Source organism: Stegostoma tigrinum, chromosome 5, assembly GCF_030684315.1.
Source record: "Stegostoma tigrinum isolate sSteTig4 chromosome 5, sSteTig4.hap1, whole genome shotgun sequence".
Lineage (NCBI taxonomy): Eukaryota > Metazoa > Chordata > Chondrichthyes > Orectolobiformes > Stegostomatidae > Stegostoma > Stegostoma tigrinum.
This window is the reverse complement of record NC_081358.1, coordinates 72,064,495-72,078,899: the sequence shown is the minus strand read 5'-3', so window position 1 is coordinate 72,078,899 and position 14,405 is coordinate 72,064,495. Positions and strand designations below refer to the sequence as shown.

General features: G+C 39.0%; 1 protein-coding gene across 1 annotated transcript in view; it reads left to right on the top strand.

Moving 5' to 3' along the window:
• LOC132209626 (chloride channel protein C-like) overlaps positions 1-14,405 on the top strand; it is a 69,377-nt gene that overhangs the window by 29,163 nt on the left and 25,809 nt on the right. The gene's annotated exons all lie outside the window — the stretch shown is intronic.

The following is a 14,405-nucleotide window of genomic DNA, read 5'->3' as shown; positions in this document are numbered from 1 at the left end:
AGTTATTTCTCTAGATGTGAATCCTTTTAAAAATATTTATCATCGCAATTTTGTAAACAGTGAATTCAAGGTCATTAACACTCTCTACAATGCTACTAGCTAATTTAAATACCATCAGCTAATGGGAACAGTGTTTCTTTATCTATCTTATCTAAACCTGTCGTATCTTGAATGACTTTATCAAATCTCCACTCATCTCTTTTGGTCTAAGGAGAATGACTATAATTTCACCTAGCCATGTGGCCAAAGTCCCTTGTCTCCAGAAACATTCTGGCAAATCTCCTCTTTACCCTCTCAGAAACCCTTATATCCTTTCTAGAATGTGGTGACTAGAAGTGGATGCAGTAGTCTCATTGTGCTGAGCCAGTGTTTCACTAGTTCAGCATAAATTTTCCTCTGTTTATGAAGCCGCAGGCCCCACATGCTTTGCTCAATACTCTCTCAATACATCTGACCACCTTCAAAGGCCTTTGCACATGATCCTTCAGGTCTTTCTGCCCTTTTACACACATCACCACATAACTCACTGTGTTAAATTCCATTAGATCCTTAGCTACTCATTCTGTGGACTTATCTCTGCCCTTACCAATGGCATCATCCTCAGTATTTGTCACAAATCCAAGTTCTGTTCCTGAGTTCCGGGGTTTGAGTCTGGGGACTGCTTATAGTCCCAGACCTGGCCACTGCTTCCACTAGTTTCAGTGAGACTGCTGTCATCCAAATTGATTTGCCCAGGTCTCGGGGGAGGGTTTGGGGGAGAGGTAGGGTGTTTGAAAAAACTCTACTATCCAAAAGATCCTGTTCATGGTATTTATAGTGGCCATTTCAGAGGATATTTAACAATCAAACATATCACTATGGGTCTGGAGTTGCACTTGAGCCAAACCAGTTAAGGACAACAGATCTCCTTCCCTTAACAGCAGTAACAAATCAGATGAATCTTTATGTCCGAATGGTATTTCAACAGTCACCATTACAGATTCTAGATTATAAATTCCAAACTTTACTTCAGTACCCGAATTAAAATTCCTGAATTACTCTGGTGGGAATTGAACTTACCATCGGGAGATCTTGTTGAATTAAAGGTCCTACTTCTGCATTGAAATAGTTCTTTGTTTCTAATGAATTCTGCAGAACCTTTGGGATGAATTAGATTGTTGGAGGGCTGGAAAATGGCAGGGGAAAGTGTCAGGTGGAGAACCTGATGTTTTCCTGCCACCATGGCGAAACAACATTGTTGGGAAAAATGGCAGTTTGGATGCACAACAGAAGACAAATTGAATCCTCACCAAGTGAAGTCCTGCAATGGGATTGGAGGACAATGAAATATAGTAGGTTTCAAAAAGACTGTTGGCAGTTCTTCTGGGCTATGTTGTGCCTGCACAATGTCTTGCACAGATTATCGCAATACATAACAATGGTCCCTTAGTCCTTCAAGACTCCTTACCCTCCTACTCCAGAGTCTGTCTGACTTTGGCTTTCCCAAAACTAACTTGTCTCTCTTTGAGGTGCCTTCTTCCTGGGTCTGTAGCCTCACCAATAGCCAGAAGAGTCAATAGCATTGGGGAGGATGTTGAACTGACTGTCTGATTGGCTTGCAGAAGCTAGGCATTATGCTGCCCTTAATCAGACATTAACCCCAGCCAAGGCCTTTTAATAGTCATCAGTAGCAACATGGGTCTCCAGGACTTACTGTCCACTGTAGTAAGGTCACCTCCAGTTTCACCCTTTGCTGGCAATGGCCAAAGTTCAGTCCTGAAGTGAGTGGATTGACTCAGTGTATTGGCATCTATTGTACCTCACCCTAATGCATTGGACTATATTTGGATAGACATGCCCCATTTTAGTTCCAGTTGCAGATGCAGGGTATAAATCAAATGCTGGACACCGACTGAGCTGTTCACTGCCTCAGCCAATGTTACTTATCCGCCTGAACCAAATCTTCCCAAAATCTATCAGAATGGTGGAAAGAAATCTCTGTCAAAACTCTAAGAGAACAAAGTGTGGGGCTGGATGAACACAGCAGGCCAAGCTGCATCTTAGGAGCACAAAAGCTGTTGTTTCGGGCCTATACACTTCAACAGATGAAGGATCTAAGCCCGAAACATCAGCTTTTGTGCTCCTAAGATGCTGCTTGGTCTGCTGTGTTCATCCAGCCCCACACTTTGTTCTCTTGGATTCTCCAGCATCTACAGTTCACATTATCTCCATCAAAACTCTGTGTGGTCTAAGTAGTGATTCATGTGTGCTTAGAATTGGATTTTTCTTTTATACTCAGATGCAGTTTGGATGACCAGAAATCAGCATCGGAAGTCTCTTTATGGTATTTCCGAATAGGCTAAATCTCTAAGAACATTTTCCTGAAAGTGGGAACCTTTTGTGCCATCAACATTATATGCATGATGCTGACAAATTATTACCCCCTTCTGTTGCTGTCTGGTAAATTGTAGGCATTTTCATATTAATATTGTGTAAAAGGTACAGTATTTTAAGTGTAACTGGCTTATTCCACCCTGCAGCTTCATGAAGGGAACCTACAGAAGTTAAAAAGCCTTACTACACTGGATGCAGGAGCAATCCAGTTGTTGTCTGCAGCAAATTGGCACATTCAGCTTCATTTGAACTAATGTAAAGATATACATGTTTCTAATGCAGCAATTCTCAACAATAGGAGACATTCTACAGTTCTAGCAAACTGGAGAATGTGATTGTCATTTTGAGTGGATGAGTATTTGAGAAAAGCATCATTTGAAATGTAAGGAAAGATCTAATGGTGAAAGCGAGACAGCTGCTAGTGGAAAAGAAAATGACGAGGAAATCCATCTGAAATGTTTCCTTCAGAAATCTCTGCAGATGCCAGATCTACTACGAAACATAACAAAGTGTCATGCCAGCTGGGTAGCTGCCTGGACAAACAAGGCAGCAGCAAATGGATACTATAGCTACCAATCTGAAATTGTTCCCTGGCTGCACACTTCTATTTTGTTATATACTGGATTTAAACCAGTAGAATTATGAGTGGTGTGAATCCAAATCTAAATGCATCTGGGAGCTAGTTCCTGGTAACTAATAAATTCTCTATTGTTTGATTTAAGTGAGTGCAAAATAGATTGAAAATCTAACTTTCTCCCAAAAGGCAAACACAATCTTTTCATTGTTCAGGTTCATACTAATATGGAGTTTTGCCCCTAAAGTTGAATTATAGGTGTGTATTCTCTGTGTCAGTACTCACTTCCACTTAATGTTGAAAACTTTCAGGAGTGCTGCCAATTAGCTCTTGCTTTGTCAATGGCACTTCCGCCCGAGGAGCCGATGATCCAATAATAAATTAATGTTATTGCCACTGTTGTTGTCTATGTCTCAATAAGGTTCCAGGCAGATCCCAATCATGGCACCATCTGTTAAGTGTGAATTCTACCCTTTACTTGATCTTAGACCAGACAAGACTCAGGTTTCTTTTGTACAAGTTTATTCATACATGCATGGGAGAACTTGGTGACAAGAAAATGGTGTACAACTTGAATCTTCATCAGAAGAAGATAAGTTTTATACAGTTAACAAATAAGAATCTTCCAATTGACTTAGAGAATACACATCTATATATCAACTTTAAGAACAAAACTCTACATTACTGTGAGCCTGAACAATGAAAAGATTGTGTTTGCCTTTATTATTCTATCAAACACATGATTATGTTATCCAATCATACTTTTGCATGGCCACATCTCATACAATCAACACATACTTGTTGTAACGGATGCTTTTTACTACTACTCTCTATCAGTCTTTGCTATTGTCGAGAATGGCTATTTTCCCTTTTAGCTAGCACCTTTCAAGTCCACCTTCTCAAACACTGTAAGGACAAAGACAAACAACGTGAGGGAACTTTTTGTAAATTGCCATTCCTTCCTTGCCACTAGGTAAAAGTCCCTAGAACTCCTTATTGCAACCTTCTTAAAGGAAAATTATGAATGGACTACCTTGCCAACAAAGCCCAAATCCAATAAAAGAAGTTTTACAATTAAACACAATTTTAAACAAGCAGCATGACAGCAAAAAGCTATTTATGGGGTTGAAAGAAATTGAGGTATTTCTTGTTAGTATAGATGTTGAAACTAAGCTTGTGTCTGCAGATGATCTTGTCAAGGAACAGTAACTACTTGAGCAAAAATAAAGGTCTGTCGTCAGCATGTTTCCACCAATATATGGTGATGAACATATATCAAATCAAATCCATTGGGGTAAGGTAACTTCACTGTTGACAATGACTAAAGATGCTGATCCTTGAAAGGTAGTTTCTGACACAAGTGTGGCATATGAAGTGGCTATCAAGAGTCATTGTGTGTTGCTGTTTCTGGTGCTGGCATTTGTTCCAAGCCTCTGGAGAGATTTTGGAGGAGGATGGTGTGCTCATGATGAATGAAGCAGAGAATCGAGTGACGACAAGGATACTTAATGTATCAAGGCCACAATTACAAAGGATATAGTTTGCGACTTGGTTGGGTCAGCTCAGTTATATGAAAAAGGTAGATGATGAACCAATGGAATTGAAACGGTGTTACAAGAGAGTGATGCTGAACTCCAAGGTGAAACAAAGTTTCAATATTAGTGGTGAGGTTATAGTCTGGTAATACCAGTAATTAATAAGAATGGAAGACATGCCTGGGTTTTTCATGATGGGGTAATGATGCCATTTTTGAGTGTCAGCAGTACCATACCAGTACCAGTGGTGGAAGCATTGAATATGCCAGTTTACTCAAATAAAACAGAGGGGGTTTGTTGGTGGTGGAAACTGGATTGAAAGAGCAGGAAAAGAAGTTGAGAACAAGTCATCTTGAAGAAAGAAGGGGAACTACAAAAATAACTGATAGAAAAAATAGATAGAGAGATAAAATAGATGGATAGATAAAAAGTGGTAGAATGGATGGGAGCCTGGGGACAAGAGGAGAATCTCTGAAAGGCAAGTCACAATCTTTTCTGTCCTGCACTTCATCCCTTTCCTTCTGAGCGATTCTCCTGAATTTTCATCCCTGCCATTTACAAGGAAGCTAATGTTAGCCAAGGGCTATTTAAACATCACCTGTTGACAACTGCTCAGTGCCACTGTCCTAGTCACGAAATAGACTGGAGACATTTAACTGAAACCCAGACGTGAAAAATACCAAGGCTGTTCTAGCATAGAGTAATACAGCATGGAAACAGACCCTTCAGCATAACCAGTCCATGGCGAATGTAATCCCAAGCTAAACTAGTCTCACCTGCCTACACCTGGCCCGTATCCCTCCAAACCTTTCCTATTCATGAACTTATTCAGATGTCTTTTAAATGTTGTAATTTTACCTGCATCCACCACTTTTTCAGCTCATTCCACATGCAAACCACCTGGGCAATTTTCCACACAGTTGGGTAAATGCTAGTGAAGACTTTATTTAACACTGAAAAATATTTGCCTTGGTACCTTATGGCTCCAAGGCAATCAACTTACAGAAACACTACTCAGAATCCAATTCCCCCACTGATATTTACTTTCCTAGAATAGGTTTGTTAGAATGATCAAAAAATGGACTGAATGACACCAGATATCTAATACATGTTACTTCTAGCATTTCGAGATTATCGAGGCAAAACAGATTCTATTAAACCTAAGCTTTAGAAAAAATACCTTGCTTAGCTTAACTCCTTGCAGCTTAGGACTTGGATTTTAATGAGTATCTTGTAAGACACTGTTCTGTCATCCTTCTGATCTACAGACTAATTTGACTTTTGTGTTGATTGAATTTAGCAGGTCGTTCCCACAATTGTCCAGGGACAGTGCAACACAATGTTTACTCTAAACATAATAAAAACACATTAATAATAAATGGCATGCGTGTAGCATAATGACAGGGAAAATTAGAGCACTATGAAAGGATCTCTTGATGAATACAATGGAATAGTTGATTTTTTCATCAAATTTGTCAAAGGTACCAGACGTTTTTATTTTCCATTTTGGCTCCAATAGTCTCTACCCAGTTGCCAGTATTTAATTATGGCTGCATCCCAAGTAATCAGAGTTCTTCTGTAAAAATTGTTCAATGCATAGATATAGTAGAAAGGTGTCCATAACCAGCAACTATTAAAATTTTACAGCTCTAAAGGTTAACATGGGAAATACTTTTGGCCTCATTGACACTTAAACATTGCCTTGCAATAACAATTATAATTGAGACTGTGCAGTATTTCAGAAATCTGGCAGGTTAAGGCACTTTGAGAGATCTGCACGCACCAGAACTGTATATCAGAAATTTTGATGCATGATTTTCCAACCATCTAAAATTAATAGTCGGAAAGGATGCCTGCATTCTCAATAGATGGGACGCCTGGAGTATAAATATGTGGTCAGGGTGGGTGAGAGTCCCTTCCTTGCCAATAGAGAGAAGTCTGATTATTATTCCATATTTGCCACTGCCACTCCCAACCTCTCCTTTTCAAGCCAATTGATACAGTCACTGGAACCTTCATGGAATTTATGATTCAACCTTACCAATAATTTTCACAAAATATCTGTGCATTTTATGGAATAAGTTAATAGGCAGATGATCTGATAAAACAGTAACTGGTTACTTTGGAGTATTTGGAATTGTTTTTGGAGTAGGAATACATTGTAAATACACTGAATAAGTTATGTTTTTGCAATTTGTTCACAGTATACACTAGCTATTGGCAAGGCTACAATTACTGTCTAATTCTAACTAACTATGCTTGAGAAGGAAGTGATGAACCACCTTCTTGAGTACAACTAAGTGGTTTATTGGGCCAACTTAGAAGGCATTAAGAGCAAGCCATATTGCTGTGGATCTGGAATCATAGATATCAGCCTGGGTAAGGATGACAGGTTCCTTTCCCTAGGAGACATTAGTAACCAAATACTATTTACTGAATTGTTATTTGCTTCATGGTCACTCTCCCTGAAGTTTAGTATTCCAGATTTCATTTAATTAATTGAATTTAAATTTCCCAGATAGCATTTTGATTCTTATATCAGCAACATTAGTCCAGGCCTCTGGATTAAAAGTTCAAAAATAATGCAATGCTGTTGTTTGCTTTTGTTTGGTATTTTCAGTAAATTTGTAAAATTGCTAAGAAATTTTCTAGGTTTTATCAGAAATAGCACAGAAATATCCTAACAAGCACATTTCAAATATAATTATGTATAAAATCGGTGAAATTTGTACCCTTCTTGTAAAATCTTCAGAAATGAAATTGGCCTCTTTCAGCTGAAGAGAACAGGATGTGTTTATAATGCAAAATGGAAAACAGTGGTTTGAGGACCTGAGGGTCATGTTAGTGATATGTAAATGGCGTTAGTGTGCACCACAGCGAAGATGGTAAAGGAAGAGTTGGTAGTGATGAAGAGAGGTGCTGCAGTCTGCCCTGGCGATAGGATGTAAGCTGTGTGATAAAGGGGAGGAAATTGTTGAACCCAGTAATGGAGCTGGGCGCAAGGTATGTTGTGGAGTGCTTCTAAGCCTGATGGTGTGATGTATTTACTTTTGATACTCTAGTGAAACTATTCCATTTCCTTTGGCATTCCTGTTATGTTATGGCATAGTGCCAGGGGCAATAGCCCTATCTGCAACACATCTCCAGAAGTGGACTACTGTTGTTGTAGGAGCAAATCTGCAGGTGACATCACTTTGCCTTCAACCCCAACTAAAATCTCATGGAAGGCACCTGAGAATCAGATTGGACGAGATTTTTGAGGCAAATCTTCTATTCAGCTTGTTTATTTTGTGCCTTTTAGTCTGGTGTTGTACTCCAGAGAAGGATTGGTTTAAGACCAGAGGTAATAGCATGAAGAGACACTGTACAACTTTACTTTAAGAGCTGCATCTCTATTTTCAATGCAGATCAGTATTTGTCCTAATGAAAGTCTGGCAGGCTGTCTGAATCATGCCTGGATCAAGAGGAAGCCTGTCATACATATTTAAACAAGAGCCAACATTTAAAAAGGGCCAGGCATCATGTTGGTAAGCTGTGTGATTGTAGAACCTATCAGGTCCATGTTAAAATTGTTGCTTCTGGTTAATTTTTTGCAGCCAATCTTCCTTTACTGATGCAAGTCAATGCTACGTTTGTCAGTAGGGCCACATTCTAACTGTAGTCAATCTTTTGATGTCAACTTTTTACATGATTATTCACGGTTCCAGAGTTGACAGGTGCACAGACATAGCCTTCTAAGAGGACAAGAAAATTGAGTGTATATAAAATGCAAGCGGTTAAAAAAATGGCAGACTAGGTGGACAAAATGATCCATGTGGCTACCTGATACCTTTTGAATCAATTGATAAGCCAACGCTGATGAAACATGGGGAGGAGGGATTCCGCAGCATCCCTGTAGAATCATTGGCTATGCCAGCACTGTCTGTTTATTAGCTGTGAGTGTTCTTGCAGTACTTAGCAGAAGTTTGCCTCTGCACTGATCTAGTGAAAGGTGGCACTGGTTCAGGCTGCTGCAGATACAGCTATGTATAATCATGCTTGTGAAAACTATTGCTGAAATATTGATGGATGAAAATAGCCAAGTTCACCTGGTTATTAAGCACTATTTCACACTGTTATGGATCATATTTTTTCCTATTTGGAGTATAAACTGGAATGGAAGTCAAACACATTTTACATAGCTGAAATACTAAAAGATTTGTACAAATTGAAAAGATCAAGTGGTGCACATTTTTAGCTGTGAAAGACAATGTTGCTTTTTGAAGCAATCAGTTTGCCACATTGAGACTGAGTGGCAACAAGACTCTGAGTTAAGGAAGGATTGCCTGACAACAGCCCTTGGATTGATTGAGCTACAGTATGTTACAAGTCTGAGTGCACATCAGTCAGGGACTTCCATAGCCTGCAGACTGTGCACAGCTGAACCTCTCCATCTTCGCTATGTGGGTAAAAAAGACAGCAAAAACCATTTTCTGAAGAAGGTCCCAGCCAAAGCATCAACTTTCCTGATCCTCTGATGCTGCCTGCCTTGCTGTGTTCCTCGAGGTCCACATTGTATTTTCTGACTCCAGCATCTGCAGTTCTCACTATCTCCAAGCAAAAACCAAGAAAGCTTGAAAAAAGGAATTTAAGCAAGAATTCTAAGTCCACAGGATCAACCATCACAGTGAAGAATGATCATTGCTTTACAGACAACAGAGTGTCATCAGTTTTAAAAATCAAAAGGAACTGTGAGAGACAATTTATCTTCCACTTGCAATTTGGACTTTACATCTTCAGAATTTTGTTCTCTGACTACAGTTTTAGTTTTCACCAATAAAATCTATGTCAAACAGTCTCTCTTTTACCTGTATTAAATTGTGAATAAATATGAGTGTTGAGTCATACACAGAGTCACACAGAACAAAAGACAACGTTGCTTCTCCAAATGGAGATTAATTCTCTCCTTCAGAACTTTCTCCAGTGGTTTTCCTCCCACTGTCGTGAGACTCACTGGTCATAAATTCCCTGGTTTATCTTTCCGACCCTTCTTGAAAAGGAGAACAACTTTTAGCTCGGGGACAGCTAAAAGTGGTTTCCCTGTTCAAGAAGGTCCTGGGGCCAAAGTGGATTTAAAACTTGGGCCAGAGCTGAAATAATTTTCTCCATCACCTCCTTCAATAGCCTGGGATACAACTCATATGGACCTGGGGATTTGTTCACTTTCAGTATTTCCTCACTCCCTATATCAATCTGCTCAAGAATCTCAGTCCCTTTTCCCAAATTCTGTACCCACAACCTATTTCTCCCATCTGAAGATAGATCTGAAGTATTCATTTAACACCTTGCTAATGTTTTCTGGTTCCATGCAGATTGCCACTTCATCCCTCATGAATCCTGCTCTTTCCCTGGCTATCCTCTTGCCTTTAATATATTTATAGAATAGTTTGAGATTCGCCTTAGTATTGCCTACCAGTGATTCCCCTTTCAACTCTGGGTCTCTGTTGATTTGTTCCCTTTGTACCTGGTAAAAGCCTCTTTTCTTTCTCATCTGGCTCTGGATATTCCTGGACATCCAGGATTTTCTGGCGTGATTGTTTTCACATTTCACCCTGCAAGGAACATGTTGGATCTATACTCATCCTATTTCCTTGTTAAAGTTTCCCCCACTGTTCTAATGTAGATTTTCTAACAAGTAGCTGTTCCGCATCTAGTTTGGTCAGATGCTGCCTTATTTCAATAAAATCTGCCTTCCCCAATCCAAAACCGTATTTTGCAGACCATCTTTTTTCATTTGCATAATAAGCTTAAATATTAACTTGTTGTGGTCACCATTGCTGAAATAATACCTACCCAACCTTGTACACCTGTCTGGCATTGTTCCCCAGAATTCAGCACAATTCTGCACTGTTGCTAGCTGGGCTTTCTCCATGTTGCTGTTAAAGGCTGTCCTGAATACGTTGTAATAAATCTATTAACTCTAAACCCCCATGCAGTCTGACTATCTCAATCAATATTGAGAAATTGAAAGTCAATGTTCTCATTTCCCTATTATTATCGTTATCATTTTTACCTACCTCAGTGAATTGTTAACGTATCAATTGCTCACTGACTATTTTGCGACCTATAATACACTCCAAGCAGTTACTGTTTCCTTTTTATTCCTAAAGTCTGTAGATAAAGCCTCATTTGAAGACTCTTCCAAGGTGCCACCTTTCTGCAGTAATTGGGTCCTTAGCGACTGATGTGACAGACCTATTCTTTTACAACCTCCCCTGAAGATCCTATATCACCATCATGTTGAATTACCAGTACTGCCCCTCCCACAGCCATGTTTCTGTGATGGCAACATCATAACTCCACATATTAATCCACACCCTTAACTCATTTGTCTTATCTATAATACTCCTTGCATTAAGCAGAAGTCATCCAGCCTTGCCTGACTTCAGTGAAACACAAATTGGTTGAACTTCCTTTGCCTGTTTCCTTTTCTATAGTCTGTTGTCTCCCAATTGTACTCTGTGTCCCCTCCCTTTATTAAACTGGTTTAAACTCATCTCAACAGTGCAAGGGCATTTGGCCCATTCCGGTTCAGGTGCAGACCATTCCACTTGTAGAGGTCTCACCTTTTTCAGAAATGGTCCCAGTAATCCAGGAATCTAAAACCTTCCGTCCTGCACCAGTTCTTGAGCCACACATATCTCTATCTGCCAAATTTTCATCCATATACCTAGCCTATACATTCCATTTGTAAATTTCTTACATATTTTCCTATCTATTTTAGTATCTTCTGTAAATGTGGCTCTGGTACCTTCTATCCCTGCATCCAAGTCATTAACATAAATTGTAAATATATCAGAACTAAAATATGGTTCAGTTCATTTTTATGAGCCCAGCTCCAATGGCTTCCCAAGCCAAACAGTTGGGGATAATTCTTTTCATGTCAATCTATTATAGAACTGTGAATAAATAAAGGTTTTGATGCTGACTCAGGTGCTTGATTTCAGGATTTTTAGATAAGATAGTCATGCTAATGTAGCTGGTTTTGTTTATTTCATTTTGTTTTCACAAAGCTTGCTTTAATCTGTAGTCTGATGATCACATTTTAGGCCAGTTTTTGTTTTTGTCAAAAATCACAAAGATCTGGAAGGTTCAGGAGTTGAAATCAGAAGATTGAAACCAAAAATCAATTGAAGATGTTTACTGCTATCATAATGCCTCCTGACTATGAATAACAAATGCAAACAATATTTCTTGTTTATGGTGAACATTCTGTTTCAAGATCAATATGAAATAACATTTTAAAAAATTGGGATGACAGCACACACGTTCTGTATTGACTCTTTTCATCCTAACTCAGCCTAGCCTGTTTTGGGTCCAGAAATCAAACTTAATCACATGTTGACCAAATCTATCATTCTGGCTATTCATCTTTGTTATCTTCCCTGGTGTGATTTTGCTTTATTTAACAGCTAATCGTCCATCTTTGTCCCTTTTAAAACCTTCAGATTCTCTCCCAAATCATTCAAACACTTCTGGCATGTCAACAGTCTGCTTTAATTAAAGGGATACCTCCTGAGTCACCCTAAACCTTTCAGGTCTTACAGTTCTCTGGATGGCTCTTGAAACTTTTCAGGTTGTCGGTATCTTGACTACTTCTTGGTGATTTAATTCTGTTGACCCTTCTTGAGCTATTTCAAAGCTCAAGGCTTTTATTATCTGCTGTTGAGCTTCTGGCCTTTATTTGGTTCCCCATGTTTCTGCTGCAGGCTTTCTCTTGTCTGGCTAGGCTATCCTTTTGTTTGAGGCATCTATTGGCTACCAACCATATTGCTCCTCAACAAAATCCCTAACATTAGCAAACTTGGGAACTACTCCCATTATTACCAGACTTGTAACAAGATCACTTTCTATATAAGTTGCCCTTTCCCATGTGCCCTTTCATCAGCACCACGGAATTTAGTTAGCTTCCAAATGGAAAATCTTATTATTTCATCAATGTCTGCCCAGATCTGGAGTCCATCAGAATGCTGATTCTCATCATTGGCTGTATGAAAGTCAATGGTTTCCATGCTTTTTAACAGAAACATTTGACAGGTATTTTTGATCAATAGTTGTGCCTGACCAGACACTGACCACCTTTAATTGCAGCAGGCACTGGTTTTGCAGTTTCCTTTACGTGTCCTGGCTTTCTGGAGTGAGAGGACTCCTCAGCTATTTCCCATTCGGATTTGACTTTTTAAAAGTCAGGTACAGTTCTGTCTTTTCTACAGCCTTCCCTTTTCTGTCCAACTTGTCCCTGGGGCATTTATGGCACCCTTATTTCTGTATGCCCTGCGACAGTTTCCAAACTCCAGCTTCCTTCATTAATGAATCTGTGCATCAGCTCATAATCATCAGCTAGAATTGTTGCCTGACTGGGCTCTGTTACCCTTCATTTTTATACATGCATCCAGATTGGAAAGAGTATTACATTTTTCAACCCCTTGAGGAGAATTACCTCACAAAGGTTTTTGTAGGTGGCTCAATTTTTAATAACCACTGGGAAAAACAAGCCGTTTAAGCTGTTCAAATTCCAGTTATGTCTGGTCAGTTGATTTCTTCAGGGTATGGAATTTTTCCCTACATATCTTTGGCACCAACTAATATGCACTTAAGATGGCTTTTCATGCTGCCTCATAGTTAGTGTGTCTCTCCTCAGAAAGTAAACTTCGCAAAGGTGCCTGCTCTTTACTAGCAGTGTCTGTTGTCAGAGTGGCCAGTTTACCTGCTGAACTATTGATTCAAAGCAGATAAAGATTGTGTCCATCTCTTCCACATCAAACTTGGGGATTAAATGACAAGCGTGAATATTTCAGTCCTTAAATCTGAGTTAGGCATGGTCCCCTAACCAGAGCGGCCTTCTTTGAAATACTCCCTTCTCAACTCAAGGTGTCTATTGGAACTCCCCTTGTCTTTCACTTCTTTGGAATTTTCTTTCTCCTTTTCTTTTTTGCCTCTCTTATTTCCTTCCATTGAATTCCAGATCTAATTTGTGCTGTTCCAATTTTAATTCATCTGTTTCACTATCTTTTGTGTCCAACTCTAGATGCTTTGCCACTTGTATTGCAATTTCAGTTTTTTCTGCATTTTGGGCAGAATTCCACCCCTAAATTCCTAGCTACCTCGTTTAATTCATCCAAGGCCAAGACCGATTTTTTAACAATTTGTTTTTCCCTAATTCATAAAGCATTCACATTAAACCTTAATGTAGACACCTTAACCCTTTTAATATTAGGGACTGAAGAAAACCAATTTGCAGATTATTGTTAGATAGCTTTTGAAGTAACAATTTATTACTCCATTTCAATTTTTTCATTGACTGTATGAACTCTCTGGACACTGGCATGACCAGGTGAGGAAAGGTGATTCAGCTCCCCTCTTTTACAACCTTTGGGTCAAAAAATATTTTTATTTCTCATCTTGAATCCAGCTTTCAAACATAATCAAAAAGCAGTCCTGGTCAAAATTAAGGAGTCAATTATAAGGCATTGTATAGAGAGAAAAATGGATTTTATCACACACTAACCTTGAAAAATAATAAGCAATATCAGACTCTCACAAGCAATGTTTATAAAGGCAGGAGAGGTATGGACCCGGAAAATAAAGGCTAATCAGTTTAAAAGTCTTGGCTTTAAAAGTCTTCAAGGTGTTAGATTTTAAATGTAAGGCCACAGTTGTTTAACTTTTGACTCATATCTACAGAAGTGGCAGAATCTGTGGAAATCTGATTTGGAGTGTGTGGTATTGCCACTGAGTACCTGAAAGGAAGAAGAATGCTATATCTTCACCCTAATGTTCCTCATCAAAATGAACAAGCAGCAACTTGTTATTTTAATAAAGTTTTTACCTCACTAATAACATGCATAAAATTACTGTGTGAAAATCCCATTTTAAAAATCCCA